This window comes from Lutra lutra, chromosome 7 (genome assembly GCF_902655055.1).
Source record: "Lutra lutra chromosome 7, mLutLut1.2, whole genome shotgun sequence".
NCBI classification, from domain to species: Eukaryota; Metazoa; Chordata; class Mammalia; order Carnivora; family Mustelidae; genus Lutra; species Lutra lutra.
The window spans coordinates 112,135,666-112,147,807 of NC_062284.1; the positions used below are offsets into that span (position 1 = coordinate 112,135,666).

Consider the following 12,142-nt stretch of genomic DNA (forward strand, 5'->3'; position numbering starts at 1 on the left):
GACCTAAAGGGCTTATAGGGAAGTTGAGAGTGATTTGAATGTGCAGTATATATGGAAGTGTAATTTAAGGATAATCTGCATAATAATTACTTAGGAAGCTTGTTAAAATGTATAATTTTGAGTTCATCCTCGGAAACTCAGACTTTATGATTCAGAATCCCTGATCATAGGCCCAGAAGTCTATAATTTTATGAGCTTAATATGTAATTCTGATTGACAATGAAGTTGAGAATCATCTTTTTAAGTTTATTCTTACTGATGAAAAAATTATTCAAGTGATTTTTAAATAGTTATTTTTCTTTGCTACAATAAGTTTTTTATTGATGATGGAGGTAGTAAATTTTTTTCGTTTAAGTTTTTACACGATGTATAATAGATACAATTTTTCTATGTTATGAGGGTAGAAGGAGTAGTGATTACTCATTTGACTCGTATTTAGTAAACATAACTTATTTGAGGTATATTTTATTTTGCCATAGGTCATATTTTACTTTATTATTCAAATAATGTAGTGTTTTGGAATAGGGTAGCAAAGAAAGGTAGACTTGAGAACACATACTATTATGAAGATAGGTGGACAGATGAAGAGAGTGGTTTTCTGGTTTTAACTAGAAGGAAAAAGTAACTACAAATAGGTTACATAACTAATATGGATAATTAAAACCTGATGGAAATTTTCAAGAGTTTTGGTATGGGTAATTTTGTTAGTCATATTAGTGAAAAGAGTCATATCAGGAATACTCTGCTTCTGTGTTTTTTGACAGTTGTCTTGTCTCCTAAAAACATGCTTCTTTTGTTTTTTTTCAGTGTTGGCTTCCTGAGACTCTTACTCCATTCTTTGGGAAATCAGGTTGCATCCTTACTGGGCCACACATGCATATTAGCTTTCTTTCTTTTTTCTTTTTCCTTTTTTTTTCTTGAGAGAGGGGAGGGGAGGGTGGTGCAGAAAGAGGGGGAGAGAATGTTAAGTAGGTTCCATGCCCAGTACAGTACTTGATCTCACGACCCCAAGATCGTGACCTGAGCCGAAATCAAGAGTTGGACACGTAACTGACTTAGCCACCAGGCTCCCTGGACCTCAGCTTTCTTAGATTCTTCAGGTAAAACCTTACCCAAAGGAACCAATGAATTGCTTCAAGTTATAGTTTTATACTTAGGTATTTAGAAGAGTATATTCAGTGAGTCTTTGCTTTGATATTTTTAGTTCTCAAATCTTTCTGGCTCCATCATCCACTTTAGTAGCTCCTATGGGTTAAACAACTCTATTTTTAATAACTGTAGTTTTGTTCATTCTCAGTAACTAGGTCACTGGAGTTAGTGTACTTTTTTTTTTTTTTTTTAGGAGTTTGGGCTGAATGAAGTTAAGACATCTTAGAAATTTTTGCTTTCCTTTAAATACTCAGGATATAATTTTGCATATTTTAAATTCACTCTATTTGCAGGTACGATTACATTATTTACCTTTGAGAACTTTGGCTATTCTATCATGCTATTTAGAATTCACATGAATTATTACAACTTACTAATAGGCCTTTAACTGACAGCGTCAGACTTCTTTAAAAGTTGTCTTCAGTATTTTCAAAAGTAACATTTGGGTCTTACTGGGACTGAAATTTTTACTTCTGTTACAAGAGAAGCAGAGTCGACCTTTTGAGAAGTTAGGAGCACTAGAGTACAGAAGAGGAGAAAAGTCAGACTAAATTTATTTCATGCTTGTTTCATTGTGAAAAATAATCATAGCCTTTTTTCTTTACTTTTCTGAGGGTGGTGGTGATGGTGATAGTAGGAACAGTTGTGGGGGTGAATTAATGAGGCACTGAGGAGATATATCTCCTAATGGGGGCTTTCAGTTATTTCCTAAGTGTAGATAACAAAGTGATTATTACCAAAAATTTTTCTTCTATGGGTTAGTCTCACATGCAGTATTTTATCCTAAAATGTTGACAGTGTTGGCATTGTAAGCAACCTCCTGAGTTATTGTCTTCTCTGTCATGTTCCTCTCTGTTTTAACTGGCGGCCACAGACTCATAACAGTGTTGATGTAGTTATATCACTATTACAACTCTGTTTATCTTTTTTTAAACCAGAGAAAAGCACACTGATTTTTTTTTCTTTTACTCTTGCAGTGTTCCTATTGCCAATAATTATATTTTTCTCCTGAATGTTTTGGGATGGCATTGGTAAACAGTGTTATTTTGTGGTTAAGTTTAAGATAAGACTGTCTGGGTTCAGTTCTCAGCTTTCCACTTACTAATTGTGTGACCCAAGGCAAGCTATTTATTTTATATGACTCTTTCCTGAGTTTTCTTATCTGTAAAACAGGGATTATAAAATTATCTACTTTATTGCGATATATTGAGGATTAAATTATTTTGTTAAGAACAATGCCTACAAACTGTATAGGCTGAATAAATACTAGTTATTATTAAATATTATTAAAAGTTATTCACTTACTAATGCTGTATTCTTAGTATACCCTAGTAGACTTAAAGTATTTTTATTTTACTTAAAGTAAAAGTATTTAGGGGTGCCTGACGGGCTCAGTTGTTGGTGCATGCTGAGTTCAAGCCCCACATTGGGTGTAGAGATTACTTTAAAAAAAAGAGAAGTAGACTGTTTAAAACTTAAGAAAAATTCAACTTAGTTATTTTTAGGTTGGAGTCTGGACACACAAACTCTCAAACCCTTTTCATACTGTTACCGAATGATTTTTTTTTCAAAACTCTAATGTGCATACAGATTACTCAGGGATCTTGTTAGATTCTTAGTAAAACCTGAGAAGCTCCCTGTCTAATGAGCTCCACTGGTAATCTGGATTTATCTAAGTCCTTTGACCATACCTTGAGTATTATAGTTATGGAATGTTCCAATAAGTGCTTCTCAGTCCCTCTGTCAGTACGTTCTAAACATTGGAGTGGCTTTTTTTTTTTTTTTTTAAGATTTTATTTTTAAGTTATCTCTATACCCAACATAGGATTCAACTCATAATCTCAAGAGCGAGAGTCGTGCACTCTACTGACTGGCCATCAGGTGCCCTGTTTTGTTTTGTTTGTGTAATATGTCTACACTCCATCTCAGACCAGTTAAATCAGATCTCTGGCATTGTGTTCTGAGCGTCATCATCATTGTTACTATTTTGTTATTTTTGTCAAAACTTCTCATTCATTCTCATGTGTAAACAGCATTAAGAGCTACTATTTTAGTGATTCAAAGGAGAGTCTGTAAGCTAAGAAGCTCCATTTCATGTCTTCCTTTATTTTATCTTCATTTTATCATTTTAAGCATCTGTAGGGTGATGAAGGAGAGCTGGTTAGAACTCTTTAACTGGAAGGCAGCTAACATCCTGAAGTTTTTTTGGCCTGAGCTAAGAAGTGACTCCTTGAATCTCTCCTCATGCATTCTATTGCCTGTTGCTTTCATAAATTTTTTTGTAATTTCTTTCACCTCTCTCTAATTTGTCAGTGGCTTCCTGAAAGTATGATAACTCAAGCTCAGTATAAAACTTTACTTTAATAAAACAACAGTGGCAGAGGCAAAAGAGTAAAGTTCCTTCCACTTCTTAAATTCTGTGATTTGTTATGTAAAGTGGACAACTATATTTGTTTTCGACTTTTTATTGACCTCTTCTTTATATTTCTGGGGATTAAAATGTGTTTTCTTTCTGTCATGATATTTGCTCAATATATTGCTTTTTTTTTTTTAGAGGGATTTTATTTATTTATTTGACAGAGAGTGTGCATGAATAAGCAGTAGGGGCGGGGAGGGGGCAGAAGGAGAGGGAGAAGCAGGCTCCCTGCTCATGCTGAACAGGGAGCCCGATGAGGGGCTCTATTCCAGGAACCTGGGATCATGACCTGAGCTGAAGGCAGACACTTAACTGACTGAACCACCTAGGAGCCCCCAATATATTACTTCCTCAAATTGTGTTTCCTCATCTTTCTCAATCATACTTCTTGCATCCATTTCCCATCTTGCACCCATTTTGGGGGAGAGGCAGTAAATATTTTCTCATAGGCTGTCATGTTTTCAGAAAATAGTTTTCCTAAGCGATCAAGATCATGCTGGATTTTATTCTGTCTAGCCACTATATATCAGTTAGAATCTGGACAGTGAAGCAATCTACACTAGATCTTTCTGCTGAGAAAATTTAATATAGTCAATGGATTATACAGGGTTGGAGTTGAAAGGGCAAAAGGGGAACATTGGAGTAACACAGAGACGATAATTGCAGAAAGCTACAACCATTAATACTGGGGGAACAAAAAAGGGCTTAGGAGTAGAGTTGGGGCTCAAAACCTCTGGAGGGAGTACTCTCTGGCTTCTGCTGATACTTCTGAGAGTGCTGGAAAAATTGGTGGCTGTCACCAACTGCTGCTGCTGGAGTGGAGGGCCTATGCTGGGGCAGTGCTGACTGGATAAAGCAAGTTTCTCCTACTGCTCTTATTAGCAACAGCCAGCCAAGTTGGCTGGCCAAAGAGAAAAGTAGTTTCCAGAGTCTGTTTTCAGCATCACTATGTCGAGTATTAAAGGCTGGATTTGGAGCTAAAAGACAATAGCTGAATAATGAGCACATACAGCTTTCTCCTCTTCTGGTTACATGATGGCATGGGCCTTTGGTCTCTTGATCTCTTTCTGAGCTATTGGAACTGCTGTATGCTCTTAGAGTATAGGATTTGGAATGAAAGGGGTTGTTACTAAGTTAACTCGTCTAGTTCATGTGATTCAGGGGCATGAGATGGGACCACCTGCTCCAAGATAACTCTGTCATAGCCTTTCTTGGGATCTGAGATTTAATCATTAGATACTAATTTCTTTGTCTCTCAAGGGGTTTCTATTTTTCAAGATCCCTTATTTAAAATACAAAAATTGGGACACCTGGGTGACTCAATAGGTTAAGCATCTGATTTTCATAGGGGTGCCTGACTGGCTCAGTTGGGATCAAGCCCTGTGTTAGGCTCCCTGCTCAGCAGGAAGTCTGCTTGTCCTTCTGACCCTTCCCCTGTTCATACTCTCTCTCTCAAATAAATAAAGAAAATCTTAAATAAAATAAAGTACAAAGATTGTGGGAGGAATAATGATGCTTTTAAACCAAAGTTTAAAAATTGATTGCTTATTGGACAATGGCCTGCAGTAAGAACCAGTCTTTGAACAGATTATACCTTTTTTCTCATTCTAATCTTCCTGCAGAGATTCTCAAATATTAATACCTATGTGAATTATTTGGGGATTGTTAAAATGCAGAATCTGATTCAATCTGTCCCTGGATAGGGACTGAGACTCTGCATTTCTGACAAGCTCCAATGGGAGGCTTAAGTTACTGCCCCTAGATTAGACTTTTCATCTCCTTTTGCCACTTTGAAAACCACTGTTGTGGCTTACATCCCCTGCTGGACCTGGGTTTGAGTGGTTGAATGGTGAGTGATCATAAAGGAAAAGTTTTCTTGCAAGCTTAACTTTCTAGGAATATTTTGAGCAATCTTAATAGAGATTTATAAGCTGTTTCTTTCCAGGTGGAAAGAGAAGGACATATGCCTCTGAATAGGTTGAATTTTTGTCCATAATTTTGTTTGACTGCATCGTCTGCTCTGGATGCAGAGACATGTCTATCACGTTTTCCTGGGTTCTTTTCAGTAATTTCATACATGTTTAAGGGGAACTGACTAATAGGAGATAGGATAGGAGGACAATTAATAAATTCATGCATGAGATATCTTGCCTTCATTAGAGCCGTTATTCTTGATTAAATAGAGCTATCTCTGGATTTCAAAAATTGAATTTGGTTTGAATTTCATACTAATTGCATTTTCCCACTGTTGACACTTTCATATACTTGTCTTCAAAGTGTAGGGTCTTGCCTTGATGCAAATAAGTGGTAGTCTATCTTTTATGTCTTTTATTTTTTAAAAGATTTTATTTACTTATTTAAGAAAGAGAGAAAGAGAGACAGAGAGTGTGTGTGTGCCCAGGGGTGGGGCAGAGAGAGAGGGAGAGAGACACTCCAGCAGATTCTATGTTAAGTGTGGAGCTGGATCCCACACCCTTGAGATCAGGACCTGAGCTGAAACCAAGAGTCGGAAGCTCAACAAACAGTGCCACCCAGGTGCCCCAGATAAATGGTGGTCTATCTTAATGGAACTTTGAAGGCAGCCCAAATTTATGAAGTTGTTAAATGCTCTTTACATTTGGATTTTACTTACCAAGCCATACCTGGCCACATGAGTAAAACATTAAACTTTTATTCAATTGCCATCCTTCCAGATTCTCTCTTTGCAGCCACCTCATCCTCATTCCTGGATCTTTCTTTTTTTCTTTATAGACTTCAATTTTCAAAGATTCTAAGTACTTTCTTTTTGTCTGATATGAATATTATCCTTAAATTTTTAATTCAGGCTATGGATGATAATTCAGGCTATGAATAGAGAAATAATTGGCCCCTTTATCAGCTAAGGTGAAAGAGTTAAAATGGAAGTTAAGGACTTAGGGGATTCCTACAGAAAAGGTGAAAAAAACTCAGTTTTAGGATCCTGAACAAAGCATTTTGATTGGCATATAGAGACCCTTGCATGTATATAAACGCCCATATTTGAATATTTATAGCAGATAATCTGTCAAAATTACTGTTATTTTAATTTGCCAAGCTTGGCTGATTGCTGCAGTTGGATGTTAGCTGAATTCTAGATGAGGAACTGTAAATATGATCTAGTGTGAAGCATGTTTTTTGTCCTTGAAGCTGTTTAATATCCCCCCTTTGTGTGTGTGTGTGTGTGTGTGTGTTTTGTTTTTAATAGCCTTTTTGTATAGCTGAACTTCCATGTTGTTAAGGAAAAAATAAAGTGGTGTGAGAACAGTAAATATTAAAAAAAATTTTTTAGTTGGAAGAAAATTTATTCACATTTAGTGATCAGGAATTGTTTAAATAGTTTTAACTATGTGTTCAGTCTTCAGAGGAGCTCTCTAGAGATTTCAAACGTAGGGACATGTATCTCATTTGAATAGCCTGTGAGATATTATGTGAGATATGTTTCATGTTAACAAAGAAAATGCATAATTGTAGGTAATTAACGTTATCCCTTTTTTTTCTCATTTTGCACAGTGATAATTTTAGTGACCCAGATTCAAGCAATAATATCTTCCTTGGGAAATACCATGTGGTTTTGTCAGTTTACGTTCTAGTGGAAGGAAGGTAAGCCGTTTTTCACAGTTAATATTGAAATAACTTTACTAATAAATCAAATTTTTCTCTTTGAAAGTTAGAAAATCCTTTTTTCTTTAGGTAGGTAGTGTTCCTTCACCCAGAAAGCACTATATTATTTATTGATGCTGTATCACTTTTCCTCAAAAGATTATACTGATATTACATTATTTCAGCTCTGGAGATAATCTGGGACTTCCTTAAAAATCATGTGACTTTTTTTGGAGCAGGAGTACATTCTGAGCTCTGTCTGCTAGATTATGTTCCCGCAGCCATTTTCACCTGGATAGTTTATTTTTACATATATATAACCATTTGACATAATGAGAGAATCGTAATTTTTGTTTTTTGGTTTTTTCTTTTGATGTTTTCATTTATCTTTTGTGAACTGACATAATTGGCTCCATTTTTATTAGTTATTACTTTAGCTAGAAACTATGCTAATTACTAAGTCTTAGTTTTAGTTTGATTCTGAATTTGTTTTGGGATTGCAGGAATGTGGGGTCTCAAGAATATATTTTATGTTAAGCAAATTAAGAATGGAACTTTCAGAGCATTCCTTTCTTTCACAAGCGTCCATCTTCATTCTCATTTGACCTCTTTTGGGGTCAATTACTCTTTCTTCATATATTACTCTTCATATATATATATATATATTTTAGTATATATATGTGTATATATATATATATATATTTTTTTTTTTTTTTAACTAGTTACTGTGGTCATTTTTCCCAATGTTTTTTGTGACCATCCCCAAATCATTTCCTATGTCTTTCACCCTAATTCCTCATTATCCTCATAAGAAAAGTATTTATCCAGCTTTGGTGGCTCTCCTCTGGCTGAAGAGCAAGATTATTAATGATTCCTTAAGATGTTACCCTTGTTCCTAATTTTGTAATGGTTCACCATCTGTTCAATATATTAAAGGCTTAGAAATGTGTGTTGTACCTAATATATCACAGATGTGGAAACAATAATAATAAAATAAAGTTATATTTATGTGAAGTGAAGATACTGCTAATATGTTCCCTTGGGTTTGGTTAGTCTGACATTCTTGCTATGTTTGGGCACTTATTTGCAACATGCTTTCAAATTTCTTAGAGTGAATTAGATATTTTCATCTTATTTAACCAGCATGCATTTGATTCAGTATGTTAAAACTCAGTTGAATAAAATTTAAGTCAATAATATAAAGAGTAATGAGCTGTTTTATGGTGTAATTTGGCAAAAAATTAGCTGTATTTCTTGTTATGAGAACAGTAGACAGCATCATACAGTGGACTACGATTTTCTAAGTAAATTAATTTTGATAAAGGTTAATTGCACAGCGATAGCAAATGCTGGGAATTGGCATCCAAATGTCAGATTTCACAGACAAATTTTAGTTTTTTACTGATTTTTTTTTCCTCCAGAGGAAGAATATGAAAACTTAAGTTCGTTTAGAAGATATTATCATTCTATTTAGGAATTAAGAAATAGGCTTTATTTTTCTGCAAATTGAGCAGCAAAGATACCAGTGAATTACAGTTTTTACGGATAGATTTTTTTTTAAAAGCCCCTATGGAAATCTAATATTTAGGTCTTTATTTAGGAGCTGTTTTTAGTTTGTAATCATAATTCAGGATCTAAATGATCCCTATAATTTTTTATTATATATGTGTTTTCATTGCTTCAGAAAGAAAGGATGGAGTGTATTATTTAATAATTTGTGTTTTGGTATTACTTATAGGGTGAACTCTACAATCAGTTGTATTTTAGGTAATTTATGTGCTGTTGAGACAAATACAGATCTCTATTTTCTCTCTCTCCTTAATAGCATAAGAGTGTTATATATCACTTTATCAGTTAGCAAAATGTGAAGGTAAAAATTGAAAATGGAGATTTTTCAGTGGTTTTTGGCATGCAAGTTATCATTCTATTTTAACAGTAAGTAAGAATCTGAACAAATTGAAAACTTTCAGCTTTCTTAGAGTTTTCATAGAGGTGAGGTCATAGGGCTAGCTGCTGTCCCCAAATTGGAGAGACAGGCAAATACAGAGAATGACAACTTATTCTAGCAGAGCATAGGAGCAGAGACCTCTAAGGAAACCAGAACTGGGTAGGGAAAAAACCTAAAATGTAATTAATGAATTGCCAGAGGCTCAGTGTGGTAAGTCTGAGGTAGAAACTCTAGGGGGGGCCTAAGTATAAGAATCCCACATTTTTCATGGTTTTACTTCCAGCTCTACCATGTCTTCACAGAGAGAATTAGAGAAAAGTGCCCTGGTACTTCCTACATAGGAAGGGGAAATCAATCATTTTGAAATATGCCAAGGCATTCTGTTTTTCTTGACAAGATTTGCCCTAAAGAAAAGTTATTTTGTCAGTGTCTAACCTTTTATGGTGTTATCAGAGCCTATCTGACCTGGAGGAGGGGTAATGCCCAACTCTAGGCTGTTTTAGCCTTCCGTGGAGGGGAAGAAAAGTGTCTAATTCCAGCCATCCTGTTCCTCCTCTAGCCATCCTCTTTGTCCTAAGGGGTGTGTGTGTGTGTGTGTGTGTGTGTGTGTGTGTGTGTGTGTGGATGGTGAGGGTGGTGGTGCTGGAGGATTGAGAAGAACTTTTGAAGGTCCTAACTTGGGAGCACAGACTCACTAAAAGACTGAGACCTAATCATAGAACACTTCTCTTACCCCACATTACTAATGCCTGTTTGCCATAGTTCCTTTTTTCCAGTGTATCATGTCTGGCTTCCAACAAAAAAATTACAAGGCATGCTAAAAAGCAAAAGTACGGTTTACAAAGACAGAGCAAGCATCAGAATCAGACTTAAACACAGCAGGGATATTGGAGTGATCGGACTAGGAATTTAAAGCAATTATGACAAATATGCCAAGGGCTCTAATGAAGAAAATAGCCAGCATGCAAGGACAGATTGATAATGTATGAAATTCTAAGAAAGAACAAAAATGCTAGAAATTAAAAAATACTGTGACAGAAATGAAGAATGCCTTTGATGGACTTCTTAGAAGACCGAACATAGCTGAGGAAAGAATCTCTCTGAGCTTGAGGATATGTCAGTAGAAATGTCTAAAATTAAAAAACAACGAGGGGCACCTGGATGGCTCAGTTGGTTGAGTATCCAACTCTTGGTTTTGGCTCAGGTCATGATGTTGGGCTTGTGGGATTAGGCACTGTGTCTGACTCTGTGTGCAGCGTGGAGTCTGCATGAGGCTCTTTCTCCCTCAGCCCCTCCCCACCACTCTGTCTCTCAAATAAATGGCTAAATCTTAAAAAAGAAAAAAAAAGATTTAAAAAGCAAAGAGAAAAAAGCCTGAAAAAAATTAAAAAAAAAAACAAAACTAAGAACTGTGGGACAATTTCAAAAGGTATAATATATGCATAATGGGAATACCAGAAAGAGAGGAAGGGGTAAAAGGAACAGAAGAAATATTTGAAGCAATATTGACAGAGTATTTCACCAAATTAATGTCATAGTCCAAACCACAGATTCAGGTAGTTTGGAGAACACCAGGCAGGGTAAGAGTCCCCAAAATTTCACCTAGGCATTTCATATTCAAACTTTAAAAAATCAGACAGGAGGTAATCTTGAAAGAAGCCAGAGGGAAAAAACACCTTATCTATAGAGAAGCAAAGGTAAGAATTACATCTGACTTCTCTTCAGAAATCATACAACCAAGAAAAGAGTGAAGTGGAATAAAATATTGGGAGAAAAATCCAACAATTTAGAATTCCGTATCCTGCTAAATTATGCTTTAAAGAAAAGGAGAAAAAAGACTTTCTCAGATAACAAATGTAGAATGTAGATGTAGAAAATTTGTTGCTAGTGGGCTTGCCTTATAAGACATATTAAAAGAAATTCTTCAGAGAAGGAAAACTGTATAGGCTAGAAACTTGGATCTACATTAAAAAAGGGGAAAACGTTGAGAGCTTGTTTGGAGGTTCTAGCAGGGGAGCACAGCTACTCATATACCCTTGACCGAAGAACGGTCCTCTTCTCTATCAGGGAAGGTCGTCCTCTTCAATCGAGCACGCAGCTTTGGGAGGGACGCACATGGAGCCATGAGGGAGGAAGGGGACACCTGCCTAGCCAGCCAGATCAACCGAATCAACCCTGGCGATCAATGGGGTGACACATGTCGCAGCCAGATCTCCCTCATTGGATTGGGAGGGAGACAAACCATAAGTGACTCTTAATCTCACAAAACAAACTGAGGGTTACTGGGGGGAGGGGGGTTGGGGGGGTGGTTATGGACATTGGGGTGGGTATGTGCTAAGGTGAGTGCTGTGAAGTGTGTAAACCTGGCGATTCACAGACCTGTACCCCTGGGGATAAAAATATATGTTTATTAAAAAAAAAAAAAAAAAACAAAACGGGAGAACGTTAGAGAAAGACTAGGTGAAGGGAAATAACTTTAAAATAACTTTTGAATAACTTTAACTTTTATTTTTCTTATTCTTAATTGACCTTACAGATAACATAATTTGTTTAAAATAATATTATCAACGATGTATTCAATGAGTGTAGCTTAAATATAAGTGAAATGAATGACAACAATGATACAAGGGTTGGGAAAGAGGAATTAAGAATATTCGTTATAAGGTACTTGTACTTCACTACCCATGAAATGGACTTGGATTAGTTGTAAATGTATAATGTGAACTCGAGGGCAAAAATAAAAGAAAGTGAAAAAAGAAGTATAATTGATATGCTTAGAAGGGAGAGAAAATGGAATCTCATAAAAATCCTTAATTAAAACCACAAAAGAGAAAGAGTAGAAGATATAAATAGGAACAAAAACAAGGGCAATGAACAGAAAACAGTAACAAATAGAGAGGTTATCAATCCAGGTATATCAGTAATTACTTTACATGCCAGTGGTCTAAATATACTCAGTTAAAAGAGACCGTCAGAGTGGAACAAAAGACAAGATTCAACTATATATTGCC

At 35.8% G+C, this 12,142-nt stretch overlaps 1 protein-coding gene across 8 annotated transcripts in view; it reads left to right on the forward strand.

The window, feature by feature from the left end:
• Positions 1 to 12,142, forward strand: part of FUT8 (fucosyltransferase 8) — a 391,770-nt gene that overhangs the window by 182,111 nt on the left and 197,517 nt on the right. For all 8 annotated transcript variants that reach the window (XM_047736710.1, XM_047736711.1, XM_047736703.1 and 5 more), the window contains one exon: positions 7,094 to 7,183. The gene's annotated coding sequence lies outside the window, so the exon portion shown is untranslated. The remainder of the gene's footprint in view (positions 1 to 7,093; positions 7,184 to 12,142) is intronic.